General features: G+C 33.4%; 1 long non-coding RNA gene across 3 annotated transcripts; it reads left to right on the forward strand.

The window, feature by feature from the left end:
- Positions 1 to 9290: 9290 nt before the first annotated feature.
- LOC147407896 (uncharacterized) lies at positions 9291 to 17609 on the forward strand. 3 transcript variants are annotated; one of them, XR_015176927.1, is made up of 4 exons: positions 9291 to 9695; positions 12089 to 12243; positions 13473 to 14681; positions 17217 to 17609. It is a non-coding gene; the product is annotated as an uncharacterized LOC147407896 (long non-coding RNA). The 3 variants fall into 3 exon arrangements; XR_015176926.1 differs by lacking the exon at positions 17217 to 17609 and adding an exon at positions 14767 to 16851; XR_015176925.1 differs by lacking the exon at positions 17217 to 17609 and having other exon boundaries at positions 9447 to 9695; positions 13473 to 16851.
- Positions 17610 to 18351: the final 742 nt, after the last annotated feature.

Consider the following 18351-nt stretch of genomic DNA (forward strand, 5'->3'; position numbering starts at 1 on the left):
GTGGAAACGGGTTAGGTTATCCTACCCGACGAACAAAACCCCAAATCCACACTCAATAACTCTCTAATTTAACAGGCCTAATCCAAAAATGAATCGATCTTATTTAATTAATCAAATCTTGATCCATTGCAATATGGACCGATCTGGTTAACAAGTAAACCTGGCTCATTCATGCCCCTATATTAATGGAGACACCAAACATTTCAAAGGTACGTACCAAATTACTACATTGGTAGAGTTTGAAGGGTTGAATGAACCATGGAATATATTTCAAATAATTATTATTATATATTATTATAAATGTTGATCCTTGTTCTTTTGAAATGCTCAAACTGCTTCCATAAGTGCAGTATTAATTTTGATTTTTCATGCTTTAGTCACAAGCCATAAGAGCTGGATTTGAAATAAAAAAAATTAAAATAATAATAATAGAGGGATATTCTTGTCATTTTTAGACTTGGTCAAAGTCAGAGGTAAACGAAGGAAATTCCAATTTTCAAAAGAGGGTGGTCTTCTAATATAACTAATAAAAAAGGGACAAATAGCAAAAGTTCTTTATTCTGTTATTGTCTTCTTCTGAATTTTCAAGTCTCAAAGTAGAGCTTTACTTTTACTTGGTCGGTTTTGAATTTCTCATTCTTAAGACCAAGCTTTAGTTCTTGACCCTTGACCCTAACCCGCCCGTTGGTTTGCTTAGAGGTATGTTTGGCTATTGCTATAACTCTACTTTATCCATGAAAAGATTTCTCTTGTTTGCGAGTAGGATGGAGTTGCACAACTTAATTATTAGAACTTGAACTATTTTGCACCAACAAAATAGGATTAAAACTAAATTGGAATTCTACTATAGTTCATGTTAACAAACATCCCTTTATGGCTATATTAATTATTCTTTGGTATTATTGATTGTTTATAAACAATTTTACTCAATTGATCAGATTATTTTATGCTGAAATGCTGCAATCCATGAATTTAAAATGTGGGTTGGACCCACTAATCCTAGAGATCCATCTAGAGAGATCTTCTATTTATTTTTAGATTAATGTCATTCCTTGACCTCAATGAGGACGTCTTGATGTGATGGTCCACATGCCCGTAGTTGCATTTTTTCTGAAATACGAGTAAAACGCATCTACAGACATGCGCGCACCACCACGTCAAGGTGTCCCCTACTGAGATCCCTCTAGCATGACTTTTATTTTTATTTGAGTCCTGATGATATGACTCGCCAAGTGGCATACTCAATTGATTCCCTAACGTGGACAAGTTCGAAATCATAGATTTGTATGCCTCGAGAAACATGGCTCCTTCAGGGAAGTGGAATCGTGTATCCCGAGGCATACACATCTACGATTCCTGGACTTGTCACATCAGGGAGTCGATTTAGTATGCCACCTGATGAGTCATATTATCACGACTTTTTTTTTTTTTTTTGGTAAGTACTTCTAAAGATATCTTGTATGATGAAAAACTGTCTGTTGATCAGCACCGTCTAAAGGTAGAAATTTTTCGACCAACTTCTTGTATTATTTGTGGGTAAATGATAGTTTCACCTCACGTTGGGTTGTTGATGGATTGGATCAGATTTGAAACCCAATACAATAACTCCAGGTTCTGATCAAGGATTTGGGTTATGATAAGGACCCGTTCCGACAAAAAATCCAATTGATAACTTATTTGCTAGCGATGTTCCAACATTCTGAATTCATTATGCAGTTAAATAAGCTGGACAATTTGTTCAGATGGAAATAGAGTTTCAATCAGACCCATTCCATAATAAATGATGTACACTTATATTATATTTTCAATTTATTGAGAAAATATTGATTTTTCGAATTAGATATGGAACAATACATCATATAAGATTGGGTTTGAAGCAGTGTTTCAAAAATTATACCCAACCGGCCAGTTGGACCAGACCCGATCGTTTCTACAGGTCGAGTCAATTGAAAAAACCCTACTTTTTTTTTAAGCAATTGGCTTGCCTAGTTCAACCAGTTCAACCGGTACCCCAATTGGATTTGTGAAAGGACCGGTTACTTTTGGGTAAATTTTAACCTACCCCTTTACGATTTGGTGAATATTTGGGATGCCCCTTGTACTTTAAAATTGATGACATGCCCCTTACTCTTGTAAACCAATGAAAAAGAGTCGTGGCATGTGCACACAACCATAAATTTTTTTCCTTGGGATAAACAAGGAAAATTTATCATTATTCAATGGAAAATGACCTTATTAAGATTTTAATTGTTGTGCTCACACGGATCGCCACTTTGGAAAAATAACACTAGAACCCTTAAAAATTCATGGCTAGACCTTATTTAAAACAAATAAATAAATATATATATTTGGCTTGATCCATGCTTTGGATATGGATGGGTAAAAAAAATATCCTTTCTTTTATACCGATAAATGTTCTTACAATCTTGTAATCTACATCTCGTGGCATTGATTTGTGTTTTTGAAGTTGAAGTTACTAAATTTTTGAACAAACCAAAAATATGTACTTAATATTTCATTTTTGGGTTCAACCAATTTGATCCACCGGTTGAACCTCTTTGGACTGACCCGATCAGTCATACAAGTCAACGACCTGTCCAATTTTTAAACAATGATTTGAAGCTTAAAAGAATAGGTCTAGGACCGATTCTAATAAACTTTTTGTCAGATCAGTATCAATTCATTATCAATCCTAAGCCGATCCATTACCAATCCTATTCATGGTAGAGTGTCAATATCAGCCCTAAGTTCACACCCTGAGATATTACTAGAGATGTCTACAATACGAATCTCTAGGACCGCTAATGATTTGGATCTTCGTCAAAGTGCCCATCATGGGTGCAATTAATTCTAATTTGGACCTATAAACTGACTAGTAGGGCCAGCCAACTGACCTCTTAGGACACCATATCTCTCCCAAATCCTTCGGTTACATGCAATACCCCAAAAATCACACATACCAGGTAAACCACGACAAATCCATGTGGATGGCCTGTGAAGGGGTTTGAATTCAAGACCTCTCCCTTTTTGAGGGAAACCCGGTTCATTACGCCCAATACTAGTTGGTTAACTTGTTCTTAATTATTTCTTACAATCCAAATCAATTTGGTACGTCGAATGATGTAGTTATGTGATGATATATATTGAGTTTTATCCCAATGATATCTCATAGACGACATCAGTAATTAGGTCATGGAGCTAAAGTAATGCTCAAAGGAGAGGTAAATTCAAAAGTATCACAGGTCCAGTACATCTTATATCATTGGAGCATGACCATTGTCCACAATACCTTGCGGAGAATGCTAATGTCTATGATCTCACAGAAGCGTTAGCATCTTCAAAAAAAAAAAAAAATCATATTTTATGTTTTAGTATAAAAAAGCAAATGATTTTATTTTCACATATAGTTTAATGGTATATTCGTAAATAATTTTTGATATTGTGAAACTAAAAAAATTTCATTAGACAATTACAATAAGACCTTTAATTTTGGTATTAAAGAAACAACAACTTATTCACGAGTATTTTTGGATGAAACATTATTATTAACTCTCTCTTTCTCCATTTCTCATCTTTTTTATAAAGTTTTGAAAAGAAGTTAAAGTTAATATGTTTGAGAATATGTAGATAAAAGAAAGAGAAAGGGTAGAACAAAGTCGTGTTAAAGTGACGAAGTTCAGTTGTAGAGCTAGGATTTTCTTTTAGAGGATGAGGGAGGGACGGGGGGGGGGGGGGGGGGGAACTATAATTAACGGTAAGGTTGAAGTTCTTGAAGATAAATGATTTTGGAGAGAAAATCCAAAAGTTTTTAGTTAAAGATTGAAAAAAGAGTATTTAAGTCATTTCTCATTAGTCTATAAGAGAAGGTCCAAAGAAGAAGCAACGTCATCTTTAAAAACATAAGCTATATGAAACATTCACCAAAGTGCCTACAAGCCACTCGACCCCAATCTTATCTAATAGACAATTTTTATTTGATTGCATTATACTATTCGACCTGAAACCAAAAAACCTTTCGAATTCATTTCTTCCTAAAATCAACACATCTTCAACCTCTAAGATAAAAAAAAATTTACCCTAATTTTCAATCTTAAGATCTACTTTAACCTTTAAATCTAGATAACAAGAGAATATTTGTGAAGTAAAAGAGGATGAGATTTTTAATAGAAAATTCTAAGATTTTATAAAAGGGATTAAAATTATGTTTTAAAGGATGGATTGTAGATGGAGTTGATTAAAATTAGTTTTCTATAGGGGTTGAAGAATTTGAAGATGACTAATTTTAAAAAGAAAAAAGATTTTGTGTGTGTGTGTGGTTGCAAGTTGAAAATGAGGGTATCTAAGTCATTTTTATTACTCTAGAAAAGAAAAATAAGTTGAAGCGAGGCATTCATCAATTTGAAGAGAAACAAGGGAAAGGTATCTAAATATTCAACAAAGTGTACAAGGGTGTTTAATCACCTAAAACTTTGAGAAGGGAGAGGGCAAAAAATTGGAGATAGGTGAGGGAATGGGAGCAACATGGTCAAATGAGGGATGTCATTAGTTGTAAATATAGGAGCATCTCATATTAAAGCTTAAATGCAAGGAGTTCTAACATCATCCAAAAAATTAAGTGGAGAAATTACTTCCATTACCACCTTACTAGATATGTCTCACTGCGTTTCACATTGCGCTGTCGTGGAGGTGCGTACAAAATCATAAATACTTCTCACTCGCATAGCAAGGAAAAGCATATGTGATTCAATGCACACCTCCATGTTAACCCATTGTGAAATGGGGCGTGGAATATTGTGCATTTTTTTCAATAAAAAATTATAAGTAAGATCATTCTCTTTTATGGGTCTTGTTAACATGTGGTTTGCAATTTATACACTTTAGAATTTGGATTTTGTATTGAAAATGCCTTTAAAAAATTATTTTTTTTATCAAATATCTTTAAATTCCAATTTTCAAAGTGTATTATTGCACTTTAACGTGTGCCCTTAGAACACTTGTTAACAAAATCCCTCTTTTATAATACCAAGAAATGCAAATATGCATAATTGGACTTTACATTTTAAACAAATACATCGTAATCTATTCTCAATGTTATACCGAGTTTGTCGTATCTAAAATAATTCAGCGAACTACAATAAGTCAAAATAAGATAAAATGGTTGGCACACCCATTCTACCACCACCGTAGGATTTTAATTATGATGTTCATGTTCTTTTGCCAGTCTTGGTCAAACTTAACTTTCTATTTTATCATGTTTTACTTTTCCTAGTCAACAAACTACGAAGCTAGCAATCCAGGATCTGAAAGCATAAAAAGGTTGACTTTGATTATAACAGTAGTTAATTATATTTTGTCGGTTATTCCATAGTCGACACGTGTAAAAAAAAGTAAATATCTTGTACTCCTTGGAGTTCGTTAGCAATCCAACTCCTATCATCCTGTGCTTCATCACTGCACTCATGGGCTTATTTTATGGCCAATGAAGAGAAAATGATTGAAAACTATGACTACAAAACACCAATTAAGTTAGATCTAAACATTTATGGGGGGGATTATTCCACTTGGCATTAAAAGGGATACCTGGAGTCAGTTTGTTAACTGACTACCAAATTAACAGGTTCAATACAAAAATTAGTGCGCCATACTGTTTTGTTGGATGTATTCATAAGCAATGAATGCTTACGACCAATGATGGGCTTACCAAAAAGTGGGCCCGGCGTAATCAAATGGAATGTTTGATCAATCCTGCACGTAAGTTTCCAATGTAGCTTTATTTCAACATTTCACTTTGACTAGCTTAGCAGCAAAGACAAATCATATCAAATAATGCGTGTGCATCTAACTCTGGTTGGTGGAGAGAATTATAGCACGTGCATGGCATAACCGGACTCAAAATTTTTCACTCAGTCTATACTCAATTGATGTGGCAAGTGCGCATGATCGTAGATCTTTTTTTTGTGTATCCTAAAATAAAAAATCATACAGGAAGAAAAATATTTATCACTCTGTGCATTAACCACATTGACTGAGTGAAAATTTTCAAGTCGGAATATCTTGGCTCTTAAACAAAGTAAGTAATGTTCTAAAATCCGAATCGATTGTTGACTTGATTGATTGATTGATTAATTGGGACCAATCTAAACAGGTCTTACTAGACCGGTGGGTCAATCTGCCCCATCCAAAAGTGAAATATTGAGTAAGAGATTTCTTCTCAATATAAGTCATCTTCAACCTTTTGATTAAAAATTTGTATCAAATTCTTTAATGTTAAGATTCTATATGCTTCAATATTTATAGAACATTTTATAGTCCTCTTCAACCTTAAGATTCTCATAAACAATATAAGAATTTTAATTAGAAAAAAAAATGAAATTTTAGATACAAAGAATGAAAGTGAGATTGAAAACAATGAATTAAAAATGAGGTTCAACAGACTAAAAATATTTTATCATAACGGTTGAAGAACTTGAAAATAAAATCAAGATTTTCTTAGTTACAGGTTGAAGATACATAAGAACATTTAGGTTATTTTTCAGTAGTCTTTAAGAAAAATACTTAGGTCGAGGGAGCATGTCATTAGTTTCAAAACATTAGGCGTATCTCAAATATTCTCCAGAACATGGAGATGTGTGTCTAAATTATCCTAAATTTTAAGATTTTATTAAGTTTAGATAGAACTTACATCTACACTTAAAAAAAAAAAAAAAAAAAACAAATTTATCAGACTCTCTCCCTTTTTAATTCTAGTCTTTGTTTTAATTAAATCCAAAATTTTAAGAGTCATTTATGTATCGGAGGACTTTTCAAAATTAGTGTAAACTGTGAAAAAAATATATAATTTGGCAAAAGTACACTATGTTACATCGTGAAAACAGATTTTTCAATAAGCCAATTGCATCTCCATTTTCAAGTGGAATGGGGGCATCTAATCCAAAAGACAGATAATGAATTATATGGGCATCAAATATCAATTTCAAATCTCCCATTTCTATTTCTTATCTTCATTTTACCTCCTCAAGTTTCAACAAATCAACTTAAATCAATTAAGCCCATCAAATGAGACACGAGCAGATAGTCTTCCTCATGGCCTCTTTTATTGGCCATGGCATATTTTAGATCTTTAGAAGATCTTTTTGTAGGCTCTATCCACAAAATGATCGTCTAAGAGAGCCATTATGGCCTCTTTCAAAATATTTTCTTAGTTTGCAATGTTTTAACTTGTACAGAGTGATGTTTGGAAACTTTGAATACATAATCTTGGGAAGGACGTTCCATGTAACGGTCATATAGACCAATTGGTAATGGTAGCGACTATTATTAAAGTGTAATAAATACACTTTGGAAATTGGATTTTGTGTGGAAAATGCCCTTAAAAATTTATTTTTTACCAAAATACCCTTGGATGCACATGTGCCCTTGAGTTAATAATCTGACTAAATGCTTCATCCAAATCAATACTTTTCATCTGATTGTATTTTTTTGTTAATAGGACGTGCCCTGATGTATTCAACAGATCTATATATATATATGCATGTACCTTTGTTTTGAACACCCACTTTAATCCAACAACATTCACAACGGATTGTCAAGAATATTCACCGAGGATGGATTGGAAAGGATAACATCGTGTGTGTGTGTGTGTGTGTGTGTGAATGTTATCGAATGGGTCAGCTCACGTGTTTCCAAGGTGTAGGGATTGAGTACTGATAATGGGAGCATCTAAAAAATGTCTTGAGAGAGTAATAGTGTTGGGAAATTGATTCTTTGCTCACAAATTCGAGACCATAAATATATATATATATATGGGAAATGTTCAGCACCCAACATTTTACCCAATATATTTGGTCATACATGAGTTAGAAGTTTTGGAATGGACTGATTTTTGGTGAGGAGATCATCCTCACCAAAAATCAGCCCATTCCAAAAATTTTAACCCCATGTTTACAAGTTGAAAAATCGTGGACTGTCCATTTTTTGTAAATCATTTGTGATGGGGTTAGAAGTTTTGGAATGGGCTGATTTTTGGTGAGGATAATCTCCTCACCATAGAGATCATCCTCACAAAAAATTAGCCTATTTCAAAACTTTTAACCCATGTAAGACAAAACATGTTGGACAAAATATTGGGTGTTGAACAAGACCTTATATATATAATGTAGATAGTAAAAATATCGATACCCAAAAGCCTCCATTGTCGAATAATCTAGACCCTTATTGTAGTTAGTCGAAAAATGAGATTGCAATACAAAGTTTTGAAAAGGTAATTGATTTATGAGCTGGACAATAGTGGCAAAAGATTCAACCCATAAATGTTGTGGGGCATTATTTTGATCATCTTATTTCATTCTATTTCAATAACCCGACCATGCTTCTCTCAATTAAACCATTTTGTTATGGTGTTCTTGGGTATCATACTTACTTTTGACTTCCTTATGCGTCTAGGTGCTTTAAAAAAGCAATTGAAGAAAATTCTTCTTTTCCATGACATTGAAAAACCGTAATATTTTCTTCAAATCTATTTTCAACCATTCGCTTGAAAATTCAGATTTTTCTTTTATTGGATTAAATTAACCATAACTTGTGCAATCTCTACAAACATAATAGGATTACATTTTAGAGAAAATTTGCAAATATCAAAAAGAACTTAAAAATTGGAGTATAAAATATATAATACAGTAGTTTAAGAAGCCATTTCAATTGATCCAATAGAGACAGAAATCTTAACTAAAATGGGTAAGTGACAACTATGCCCCATTTGGCAACCAATATATGCAGATCGAGGGCGTTTAATTCCAAGTTACGATGTCAATTAGTTGTTGAGGATCCAAAATACTTCAAAGTTTTCAACATCAACACATCAGGAAGTACTTGCCCTCATTTTCTATTTCAATTGTTAAAAAATCTTTCTTGTACTCAAATTTTGTGACCGGAACTTGGAAAGACGGGTAGTTAACATCGACTTGACTCATGAACATAAAGATTTTGTTGATGGGTTTTTTCTTTTATTTTTATTTGTTGTTGTTGTTGTTATTGTTGACGTAAGGGCATAATGTTAAGATTCATTCACACTTTCGAAATAAGCATTTGAGGGTATTTTGGGTAAAAAAAAATAATAAGTTTTGAGGTGTATTTAATGCATGTTAACGTGTGACCTTAGGGCACATGTTAATGTTATATGCCACTGAGTGCTAAAGCATCGTTAAATTTTAGATTTCTATTATTTAATCTCAATGATACAGCCATCATGGGAGAGATTAATGCAACTTCTATTGTTGATTCTCAAGATGACTTGACCAATTATTTTTAAAATTTTGACGGAGTGGCATTAGTAAACCTTGGTGTGGCAATAGCAACTCTCTTAAACAATCCATCTTGCCATAACAATAAAAAAATTTATAATGTTCTAGCTATTAATAAATAAAATAAATGGTTTTAAAGGATTTGAATCGTCTTAGACGACATGACGCGTTCGAGTCATCTCAGTATACAGGGCGAGTCTAGATGGGCGATAGCGAGTTATAAAACATGATACCCAGTCCGCCACCTATCTTCCACCATCATCGCCTCTCTCTCCATCTGGTTGTTCTGGTTTATGTCAAGTGTCGATTCTAACAACATCTCACTTTCTCTCTCTGTCTAAAGCTCGATTTAACAATTAATGGTGGTGGACCATTATCAATCTCCTCGATTTCCTTGTAAGCAATCAGCATCACCTCATCTTCAATTTTTCTTGGATATGTTATTTCAATTATAATTCGTTGGTTGTTAGGATTTTATCTTCATTTACTAGATTTTTTTTTTTTAAAGTTTTTATTTGAAAAATATGATTATTACATGATTTTGTTGGGTTTTGTGTGAAAATTAGGTGTTTGTTTTATTTTTGTAATGGGGTTGAGGTGTGAAATAGAGAATGATATTAGATTGATTCTTTTTTATTATATTTCATTAAACCCTAGCTGGGGTTTTATAGAAAATAGAAAACAATCCTAAACAGATACAAACTCTATCTAAAGATAACCCAATCTAATCATATTCTATTATAATTTTCATCCTAACAAGATGATTTGGTGTATCACCATGCGTCTTATTCTAATGCATCTTATAATACTGTAATACCCTTATGTAATCACACGTTCCTTTTGTTAAAGCCCATGGACCTAACTCATCCTTGAAAATTGACTTGCAAGGAGATTTATACATTGCACTCCCCCTCAGTGCTAGGCCTAGAGACACTTGGCTCTCCCCCTCCACGTGACCCATCCCTGAGGTACACTCGCTCTGATACCATGTTAAAGCCCATGGGCCTAACTCATCCTTGAAAATCGGCGTGCAAGGAGAGGGTTACCCCAGCCTTATACATTGCCCATCCCAAGAGTACCATGATGATGGGACAATGCTAACACCTTTGAATAAGGAGTGTTGAATTGGTTACATTTAAAATCAGCCCTTGATTTCATTGGTTGAATGGTTGATTTTACTGAAAATGTCCATCGTACTGTTGGGGATCACTACATGTATGTGAAGTCCATCACTTTTGCGTCCTGGTCATTTTTGAGTCTATTTGAGAAGGCTGCCCACTAGATCTCTCTCAAGAGAATATGAAGTATACAAAATAGGCTCGTGCAATTATAGATAGGTTTTTATTGAAGAAAGTAACACACTAGTTAATGAAAGTATCAGAACTCGGGTTTTGATACCATTAAGAAGAAGAATACTAGATTGATTCTCTTTGATTACTTACATTTATCCTATTAGGGTTTGTATAGAAAATAGTGGACAATCCTAAATAAACACAAACTCTATTTAAAGATACCTAATTTAATATAATCATATTCTATCATAATCTTCAGCCTCATCTTATAAGATGATTTGGTGTATCACAATACAACTTATTCTAATGCATCCTATAAAACTCTAATAATGATGAACTTGTGTGAGAAGAAAGTTGTTTCTGGTTAAGGATTTTAGGAATCTCACATAGACATGAGAAAAGAAGAATGTTGTCCTGTTGGTTGTCTGGACCAAGGATTAAAATCAAATTTCAGTTTTGTCACCACCTGCACTTGTTGGGGCAAGTAAATGGATAATAATCCACCCTTCTCTACACGTGTCACCACCTAATGCAGCTACACCCAATTAATTCGTATACCGATGTTGCATCTAAAAACCATACTACCTCAAAAAACTAGAGATAGGATACCATGGGATGTCATCATGAAAAGCAAGTGACTCTTATCAAAAAAAAAAATGCAAGTGACAATTGCAAATCTTTATCGAGCTCCTCGTTAGCTAACCAATTAACACTGTTAAATCCTAGAAAGGGGAGTTTCAAAGTTCGCTTGGACAATGGAAAAAAAGCTCTTGAAAAGATGACAAAACCAACCCTCCTTCCATACAATTGGATTTTATACTAGAACCACTAAACACAACACCTTAGTTTGTATTTATGTTGTCAAAGAAAACCTTGTGAAAGAATTTTAATTTGAACAACTCTAGTTGAGCCCTCCAATAATGGGTCTTTTGTTTTTTAGCCTTATGAAACCTCCATTCTTGAAGAAAATCCTTCCTCAAGCTTTGGTCCTTGAACTGCCAAGGATGGTAGATTCTGTACTCAGATTGGAGGTCAATATTCCTCAATCTAGCAAAAAATTCATGATGTCATGTATTACAAGGTTCTAATGAACTATGTACGAACATGTCTTCTTGTTCACAATGACCATAAACAATGATGGTTCTTGATCACACAAGCACTATGATACAAAGGAATGACAAAATCAGATAAGGTTAGCTTGTTGATCAAGTGGGAAGAACGTTCTTGGTCCATCTCTCGAGGAACTAAGGGATGCTAGGTCAAGTACTCTGTTTTCACCTGTTTGATGGAGAAAAAAAAAAGATCACACTATAATGAGCAGAATGGTGAAAGAATCACTTAAACAATCCACTTTTGTGTGAGTTGTGGCATACCCAAAATTATTGGGATCACACTTTGATGATTATGATGATGATCCTTTTACTTCCCTTATTATCTTTTCATGTCTACTTTAAATGTGTAATGCTTCTGTTGAATGATCAATGAGTATGCTTTCAGGTAACATATCACTTCTTCCATTGGAAGAAAGGGAACTCCGTTTGCTGAAGACCAGGGCATCTACAAATGGGCTTATTTGGTGGGAGGGAGTAGATTGACAATGCCAAACAACTCACTTGTAACAGAAAATGTCCAACTGTTGTACCTGTGGTGTTGTGAGTATATCATTTCAATATAGGCCTTTTTACGAGGACTTTCTGGATTGACTGTTTCAAAGAACCGTTTTTGGAGGTGTAGTCAGTGATTTTTATAACATCACATTGTTGGCTCATTGCTTTCTTTGTTATCACATTAGAATAACGATGTATGCATGCGATTGGGTACGTGGCTGACGTGGCAAGGGCACAGAACCGCACATCTTTTTCCTGTGTATCCCGATGAAAAAGATCTATGGTTCTGTGCCCTTGATACGTCATCCGTGTACCAAAACCATGTGCATTCATCACAACTCTCACATTTATTATGTTTTTTGGTTGCCTATTACTGGTGTGCATGCTAATGTTTTTTATATTATTTAGGTTCTCTCCTTAATTGAAAAATGCTTAATCAGTGGAAGTTTTCATGTCTATATGGTTGTGGAATTTTAAGTGAAATGCATTTACTTATATGAATATGAAATTCAACAATAATTTAGTAGTTTTTCTAGTAGGCAAATTAGTCCATGGAGATGCTTAGATTTCCTTTTCTTTTTCTTTTTTCTATTTTTAATATTGGGAATATTTTCTAATCCTGCATATGCATCGAAGAGTTTGGTAAGTTCTTCTTTGGGTCAATAATTAGGGTTGGTTGTTTTGTCTCTGAAGTTGTAATTGAACTTGGAAGGTTATTTCAAGGTTGGTTTAATCTGTTCATGGTATTTTGACCTCATGGTGATCCAAGTGCCTGGGACGACTTGTTACGGTGGAATCTTAGACTAACTGAATGAGAAAGGTCATCGTTGACAAAGTTAATGTAAATATGTAATGAAAGATGTTTGTGGATGCTTAGCTTCCAATGCAATATTAATGCGAGCTCGTTGCCAATTAGAGTATTTTTGAATTCTAGCTGACTTAACAGGACACAAGTTGTAGGATAGCATTATCTGTTGTAAGTGATACAATTCATTAGAGATCTGATACTGAAATAAGAGTAGGTGTCAATATTTTTAAATTTTTACCATGTTTTCTTGAAGGAATTTTTTTGGACATATTTCTTCTTCAGTATGCGAGGTTTTTGATTGATATGATACTCCTATGATTGTTCACATGTAATACTTGTACTCTTATGATATACTACAATCTGTTATAGTGCACACTTGTTCAAGTAGTGTACAAGTAATGCAAAATAAGCCCTCCTGAGATGCCCTGAAATCTCTAGATTTTTGAGCTCTTTGGTTATTTGGCAGGAATTTGATAGCCTCACACACGATCGACTACCAACAACCGATGCTCTTCCTCTACACTCGTGCACAAGGTCTGTATCTTTGGAATTTGTGCTGATCATTAAGTTCTCGCCCGTATAAGAACATATTCATCGTTTTACTTATGTAAATATCTACGTTTTATTTTATTTTATTTATTATTATTGAAAATGTTATATAGCCGTGGTTTATAATCCCCTGTACAGAAAGGCTGGAGAGATAATGTATTGGAGCATAAAATGAACTATTGATAAAAATGGGTTATTGTTAATCCTAAAAAGTCTTCCATCTCTCATTTACTAACCTTTTATCATTAAAGTATTATACCCAAATTCAAAGATCGGCTAAATAAATCTTGTATGTAATTTTATTTAAAGTCCTATCTTCTGTTAGTTTAAAAGATGCTTGCCTCTTTTAAAATAAACCGGTTTGGATTTCTGTGTATGTTTTGCACAATTTTTTTAAAAATATCTGCCATTTGAAATAATCGTTTAATTTTGACACTTAGGCTGTGTTTGGATTGAGAGAAGTGGAGAGAAGAGATACTCATTAAGAGAAGAGAAACTCAATTTCTCTCCACCATGTTTGGATTGACAAGAGAGAACTTGGAATAACTTTGGAATTTTAAAATATCTTAAAATAGATCTAGTGGCAGAGTTGGGATCATGAAATATTTTAAAAGGGTTTATCTCCATTTCTCTCCTCTTCTTTCCAGTTTTGGAGAGAAAGAAAACTCACCTTTTTTGCCTCTCCTCTTCTCTCCAATTCTTTTCTCTTCTCTTCCAACTAACAATTCAAACAGGAGAAATGGGGAGAAACTCATTTATTTTCTCTTCTCTTCTCTCCATTTCTCTCAATCCAAGCACAGCATTAATCAATTTATGCCCGTTATATCGAATTGCTTTGAACAAGTTGGCCCCTCTAGATCAAAAATAGAAGTGGGGTTGTAAGATTTGATTTGATCTGATGTTGAAAATTGATTGATTAAAGTGGAAATAGGACATTGTGAGACACTTTTTGGTCCCACTGAGAACATTAATACTTGGACTCACTGGTGTGATTAATCTCTAGCTATAATGATTTTTTTTATATTTTTCCACCCCAATGCTTCATAAAGTTTATGATGTAGAATTTTCAGATCAAATGGCCAAAGATCACCAATCAGACTGATAAGATGTGCCACGTGGCATTTGGGTAAGTGGACCTACCATTGTATTTTGTGGTGAAGAATAGATTTTCTTGTTCGTTCTTTCTCCTCCAGCTCCTACTTCATATGTAGGTGCTTTCATGACTAGAAGAATCTAAAGGATGATGATGACCTGCCATTCCAGATCTGTTTGAAAACAAAAGAAAGAAAGAAAGGCTGAAAATAATTCCAAAAGCCATCGTTCCAACTCACTAAACATGATCAAAAATTATTATAACCAGTCAACCCCACTCAAGCCATTGTTTGTTCTTTTTTCTTCCACTAATCGATCTCTTGTTACCTTAAACTTGAACAACATATTACTTTTACCAAACACACCAAAAACATACATAATACAACACTTGGTGTGCCCATCTCTCTCTCTTTTGTTATAGAAGAAAGTTGCACTAGATTTTACCAAACCCGCTAAAAGTATATAATATATAACACATGAGGTGCTCATTTGTTTATATATATATATATTGTGACTAGAAACATATCAAGAAGCCATTGAGCAAGCCATAGAACTAATAATAGTAGCAATCATGCTTCTCTCCTACAATGGTGCCCTGCAAAAAATATGGGCTTTCTTGACCTCTTCATCTATCACTACACAACTATTCATTAGCACTCTTTTGAAGCCACAACCTAAAATAAGCTTCAAATTTTCTCAGAAAGAAAGGGAAAAAAAAAAAAAAGACCCATTTATACTATCTGTTATTTTTTCATGCTTCAACTGTCGTTTGTTTTCCATTTTGTTGTCTCTCTTCTTCTTTAACATGAACTACCACCCAACATTCCAACCCAATACCCAGTTGAATCACCTTGTTGTCCTCTATTCTGCTCAAAGTGATGATCAGTTGTGCTTGAAACTTGTCTCAAATCCTCAAAAGGAAACAAAAGTTTTTTATCACTCCCTTGAACCCCTTGGAGATTACCATACCCACCTCCTCCAATCTCATGAACACCAAAATCAATGTTTGGTTTGAAACCCTGCAAACCAAACCCTAATGGGTAGTCTGTGTTTGAACCCTGGGTTGGCATCTGCGTCAAAGAACTCAGACTCAAACCCATTGAAGTAATTCCAGTCCTTAGTAGCTCTAAAGATGAAGTAGAGGAAGAAGAAGGGTATTTGTTATTGTTCTCAGTATTGATGTTAGGGTTATTATGAGATGAATAGCTTGGTGGGGTCAGATCAGGGATCTTCTTCGATGAAGTTGAAGCTGATGATGATGATGATGGTGGTGGTGGAGTAAAAGATCTCTTGTTCTTCCTTGAACTTCCTCCAACAGGAACATTTCTAAGAGACCCACCTTGAGTCCAATACCTTCTACAAGTCTTGCAAAAGTATCTTGGTTGAGTGAGACTGTAGTTGTTGTAGTAACAGAATTTGGTGTGGATTGAAGAGCACCTTGGACAGTTCAAGTGTTGTTCCTTTTGAGGCCTTTCTCTTCTCTCTAACATAGGTCTTGAGTATGATGAATTGGAGACCATTTCTTCCATGGGTTTCACCAATCCAATCCTAAAACACAAATATGAGAGAGAGGAGAGGGAGAGAGGGAGAGAGATCATCACCTAAAATTCTTATAAAGAATAAAAGAGAAAAAAGAAGATAGAAAGTATGGGAAACAAATAAACAAAGCAATGATTTTCAAGATTACAAAGAACAACTGAAAAAAAATTTAGATGCAACAACATGCATGAAATAGCTACCATGAACTGAAAAAGGTACCAGCAAAGCTATAAAATGAATTACTTTCTAAACTTAAATCACAATTATTCAAGATCAACTTGAAAAATAAAATGTCCAAGAAGAAAAACTCATCATAACTTCATATAGATCATGAACCAGTGAAAGATCTCCCTACCTACCTGTGACTACTGTGCAGTATCCACGGAAGAAAAAGAGCTCTTGATGTCTTGAAATAGAAGAAATTTCACCACCTTTGCTCTTAAAGCAAGGAATGTTTATTAGGGTCTGTGTGGTTTGGATGAGAGAGAGGCAAATGGTTGGTTTTGGTTTTGCTTTAATTTCTTAATGCTACTATTCTATCATTATCTTATGTGGGTGTTTATGTCTATTTCTTGTCATTTGTATTCTTTGTGGATGTGCTTTATGTGTAGTTGTCTATACTATATATACTGTGGTATGTTCTTCTTTTCTTACCACTTGATCAATTTGATTTGAACTTGAATTCATCATAAAACAATTCTGGAAAATTTTGAATCAAATAAATGAAAATCACTAAACTTCTTTGTGCATCCTTTTAAGTACCACAAGGCACATTATTATGGACCCATTAATCTCATATAAATGTTTCATTCAACTTTCTTGATTTATAAAATCAGATTGATTTGATTTGATTTTGAATCCATCATAAGACAGTTATGAAAATTTTGAATCAGATAAATAAAAATCACCAATCAAGTTTATTATTGGTGCTCAAGTCCACTTAAGTGTTCATGGGTCACTGGTCTTGAAATAGTAAGCTATTTGATGTATGTGAAAGGTCAAGAAGTAGAGTAGTTACCTTGGCTTCCAGGTAGGTCCATCAAAATTTCAAAAAGCTATGGAACAAGAGAAGTATTTGCTGGTCCTGCTTTGAGTGCTGACAAGGCAAATAGTCCAAGGGGACCGAAAGCTCGTTAGAAGCAAATGTGGTGGGATCCACTTAGTGCGTGGTCGGGTCGAGTTGAAGAAAAATTAAAATTAATAAGGTAAGGTCAGAGGTTTGTTGAGTGGACGTAATCGAAGAAACTTGGGGTATCTTAAGTTAAGTGGGGGCTATTTCGATTTCATTTTTTCAACCCCTAACTTAGGGATGTACATTCTTGGTTCAATCTGGGTAAACTCATTTTTTGACATATTTGTTTAAATTTATAAAAAAATGGATTTATGAGGAGTTGAGACCTCTTATACAAATGAAGAGAAACCACAATTCCTTACCAACAAGCTGAAAGGCTTAACATATTAGACTTTTTAATTATTAATATATTATAATAACTCAAATTTATAAACATATATAAATATAAACCTATAAGTTTATATAAACATATAAATTACATAACTTATAAACTACAAATAACTATATAACTTATATATATATATATATATATATATTGATATAACTTAAATATATTTATATAAATACTTATTTTTGTAATTATATAAAATATAAATTACATAACTTATAAACTATAAATAACTATATAATATATATTTATATAATTTATATATATTTATACAAATATTTTATTTTTGTAATTATATAAATTATATTACTTATAAATAATTATATAACTTACACTTATAAATATATATATCACAAAATAAATAAATAAAAAATGTACCATTACTTTTTTATTGATGAAATTGTAAATTACATTGAATATAAAAGTAATTGTAAAAATTAGGAAAATACGTTTTTTGAAGAAATTATTTATAATGTATTTTTTCAATTACAAGAAATGACATTTTTTCCATAATAAAAAATTTAACGATTTTCCGTTACGCCCTTTTGACATCATATGATCACGTGCTTATGTTGTCGGTGGTTGATCAACTAAATAAATTTTGAATAATATCGGATTGTTCTCTTCTTGGATATGTATTTTTTAATGTGTTTATTCATTGTATTCGTTCTAGTAGATGTATTAAAATAAATTAAAAAAATTTCA

Source organism: Akebia trifoliata, chromosome 3, assembly GCF_017979445.1.
Source record: "Akebia trifoliata isolate Shusen 1 chromosome 3, ASM1797944v1, whole genome shotgun sequence".
Lineage (NCBI taxonomy): Eukaryota > Viridiplantae > Streptophyta > Magnoliopsida > Ranunculales > Lardizabalaceae > Akebia > Akebia trifoliata.